Here is a 4,042-nt window from a genome sequence, read left to right as displayed (position 1 = left end):
GATGGACAATATATGATATTAATTACCTCCAACTACATACATGCGGCATCATCGATGAGAGCATCATGGGGGTGCAGTTCCATTCACACGGGTTGATACATGACTCGTAAATTCCCTCAGCAAATGAACTTATGATATGCCTTCAATGATAGTAGATAGAGTAGGAATCTTATATTGAATTAATGTCATAGAACGTTTTCCTTTGCATGTTAGAGCATGCAATGCTGACTCAAACGCTCATGATATAAGAGGTTGTAGCATTGCTTGTTTTCAACATCTCTTCTCATACCATCCATGCAATACCATAGATAGCTAACATAAATACAAGAGAGAGAAACCAAGCTTGAAGAAGATAATTCATGTCTAGAGTCTCATCCATTGGAATGAGAGGAATCAGAAACACAAGAAGGTACACGACCGCGTGCATGCGACGTCGCTCACACCAACGACGATCCTATCAGCACCATATGACCAGCAGCAGAAGCAGGCCAGGAGGTTGCGTCCAACATGGCCGACAATGACTACCTCCTAGGGGCAGCCGGGGATGTGCGCACAACCGTCGCAACCGTCGATAAAGCGCGATCGAGACACTTCATGGGAGCAGGCTATTGTATGACTTGCGCCACTCACCGAAGGGATTCTCCTGTACGGCTGCTCCACCCATCATGGATGACCATGTTGGTCCGAAGACACAAATTGTAACTCCTTTTGCGGGACTGCCGGACACTACTCTGCCGATGGATAACCACAGACCGTTGTGCCTCGTTACGTGCCTATTTTGTCCTGACTCCTGCTACATATGTACTACCTGATTCAGTGCAACTTCTCCCACCGCACGATTATGTGAGCAGCCCTCGACCGAGGCATCGGTGGTCGTGTCCTCTTCTCTAGCACTTGGCATGAGTGCGTCGGCGGGACTGTTGCAGCCCACGGGCGGCTTTGAGGCCAGACCTCCACATCGACAATGGCCCAGTAAACGTCCACCGAAGTGAACACTACCAGAATAAATGACGCTGCCGACGGTGTTAGCTATGCCGACGGCCCCCGTCGGCGTAGATGGAGATACGCCGACGGCCGGGGAAAAGCCATAGGCGTACAGAAGCCGTCGGCAAAACTTCGTCTATGCCGACGGGCACCGTCGGCGTAGATTAGCCGCCGGCATCTCCCCCACTATACCTACGGGGACCGTCGGCATATATACACCGTCGGCACACATACGGGCCCGCCGACCCAGGACCGGATGGGGAGTTGACGCCGTCTCCACTATGCCGACGGCCCTGACGGAGGCCGTCGGCATAGTTAGTACACTTTTAGTTGTCAGAAAACACGTGTGCTATCTACGCCAATGGCCCGGCCATCGGCATATCTGTCTTCTATATATGCCGACGGCCAAACCGTCGGCATATATGTTTAAATCTAATTTATATAGACTTAAACATACAGAAATTATATGTTTTTTATTTCTGTGGTCTATATATGTTTTTTATTTCTTATTTTATATTTTTAAAATTTAGACTTGATTAGTTTAAATCTAATTTATATAGACTTAAACATACAGAAATTATATATGGATTTCACGCAGAATTTTCCCTATATTATGAATATTCGGTTTGTTTTTACTTTTGAGTACGTTAAAATGTAACCTCATGTAATTTTGCATATAGGTCCTTATACTTAGTAAAAATCACAAATAATTCATACTTCCATAGATTTTGACAACTTTTAAATGACTTTTTTATCATAATCTCGCACCGCCTTGTAGCAATGCCATCGAAACACCGTACCAGGTCCTGATGCGTGTGTGAATGTGTTGTGACATGTGTAGACGCCCTTCTTGGGCTCCGAGGTGTGCTCCCCTCTACGAACGGCAGAGCCGCCGTCACTTGGAGGGGGGAATCATGCGCGTCGGGTAGAACCGGAGGGAATATATTGGTTGGTTGGGTCCAGACCGTATTCGGGGTTGTTCCTATGGGCTGACCAATCGCAACCAGGTGGAAGAGTACACTGGTCAAAGACCGTCCGGTGAAAGTCAAAGGCTAGATCATCGTGCCGACGCGTAGACCCGACGCATCCGTTTCCCCCCTCCAGGTGCCGGCGGCGGCGCCGTCCGTGAGGGGGGGTACACCCCGGAGACGCGTGCCGGGCGTTTGCAACCGCCACAACACTTCCAGACTTGTGAGAGGCCGCCCACGCAAGATTTGGCGGCATGCCACAGTCGTAGACGCGCGAAGAGCAATCCGCGTAGAGGGAATTTTTCGGAAACTTCTGCATCACCAAAAAATATGAAAAATTACCATCGTTCCTATAGCACATGTGCCCATGTCGTGCAAAAAAACTCATGATTTTATCGCGCTCCGAGTATTTAAGAATATTCACGCCGCATCGTTAACGCAAAACGTCTACTACCGTGTCATCGCCGTCCGTGAGGGGGGCCACACCCCGGAGACGCGTGCCGCCTCTTCGAACATGCCACCACACCACCCCGCATGTATGAGGGCCCGGTGCGACGCTCCGTGGCATTGCTACCCCCCAGGGCCCCCGTCCCGCCTAACCCTGTGGCGTTTGACCATGGGATCTAGCCCTTTGACTTTGCAAGGACGGGCTTTGAGCAGTGGACCTCCCCACCCGGTTGTGTTAGGTCAGCCCATAGGAACACTTTGGAGCAACATCCGGGCCAGACCCACAGCAATATCCCCTCCGTGTAGACCCGACGCGTCCGTTTCCCCCCTCCAGGTGCTGGCGGCGGCGCCGTCCGTGAGGGGGGGGCACACCCCGGAGACGCGTGCCGGGCGTTTGCAACTGCCACAACACTTCCAGATTTGTGAGAGGCCGCCCACGCAAGATTTGGCGGCATGCTAGCCCCCGGAGGCCGCCGGCCACAGTCGTAGACGCGCGAAGAACAATCCGCGTAGAGGGAATTTTTCTGATACTTCTCCATCACCAAAATTTATGAAAAATTACCATCGTTCCTATAGCACATGTGAACACGTCGTGCAAAAAAACTCATGATTTTATCGCGCTTCGAGTATTTAATAATATCCACGCCGCATCGTTACCACAGAACGTCTACTACCGTGTCATCGCCGTCCGTGAGGGGGGCCACACCCCGGAGACGCGTGCCGCCTCTTCGAACATGCAACCACACCACCCCGCATGTATGAGGGCCCGGTGCAATGCTCCGGTGGCATTGCTACCCCCAGGGCCCCCATCCCGCCTAACCCTGTAGCGTTTGACCACGGGATCTAGCCCCTTGACTTTGCACGGACGGGCATTGAGCAGTGGAGCTCCGCACCCGGTTGTGTTAGGTCAGCCCATAGGAACACTTTGGAGCAACATCCGGGCCAGTACCACAGCAATATCCCTTCCGTGTAGACCTGACGCGTCCGTTCCCCCCTCCATGTGCCGGCGGCGGTGCCGTCCGTGAGGGGGGGCACACCCCGGAGATGCGTGCCGGGCGTTTGCAACTGCCACAACACTTCCAGACTTTTGAGAGGCTGCCCACGCAAGATTTGGCGTCATGCTAGCCCCCGGAGGCCGCCGGCCACAGTCGTAGACGCGCGAAGAGCAATCCGCATAGAGGGAATTTTCCGGATACTTCTCCATCACCAAAAATTATGAAAAATTACCATCGTTCCTATAGCACATGTGCCCATGTCGTGCAAAAAAACTCATGATTTTATCGCGCTCCGAGTATTTAATAATATCCACGCCGCATCGTTACCGCAGAACGTCTACTACCGTGTCATCGCCGTCCGTGAGGGGGGCCACACCCCGGAGACGCGTGCTGCCTCTTCGGACATGCCACCACACTACCCCGCATGTATGAGGGCCCGATGCGATGCTCCGGTGGCATTGCTACCCCCCAGGGCCTCCGTCCCGCCTAACCCTATAGCGTTTGACCACGAGATCTAGCTCTTTGACTTTGCACGGACGGGCTTTGAGCAGTGGACCTCCCCACCCGATTGTGTTAGGTCAGATCATACGAACACTTTGGAGCAATATCCGGGCCAGTACCACAGCAATATCCCCTCCGTGTAGACCC

The sequence above is a fragment of the Triticum dicoccoides genome, chromosome 1A (genome assembly GCF_002162155.2).
Source record: "Triticum dicoccoides isolate Atlit2015 ecotype Zavitan chromosome 1A, WEW_v2.0, whole genome shotgun sequence".
Classification (NCBI taxonomy): domain Eukaryota; kingdom Viridiplantae; phylum Streptophyta; class Magnoliopsida; order Poales; family Poaceae; genus Triticum; species Triticum dicoccoides.
The sequence above is the reverse complement of the archived record's forward strand: the minus strand, read 5'-3'. Positions refer to the sequence as shown.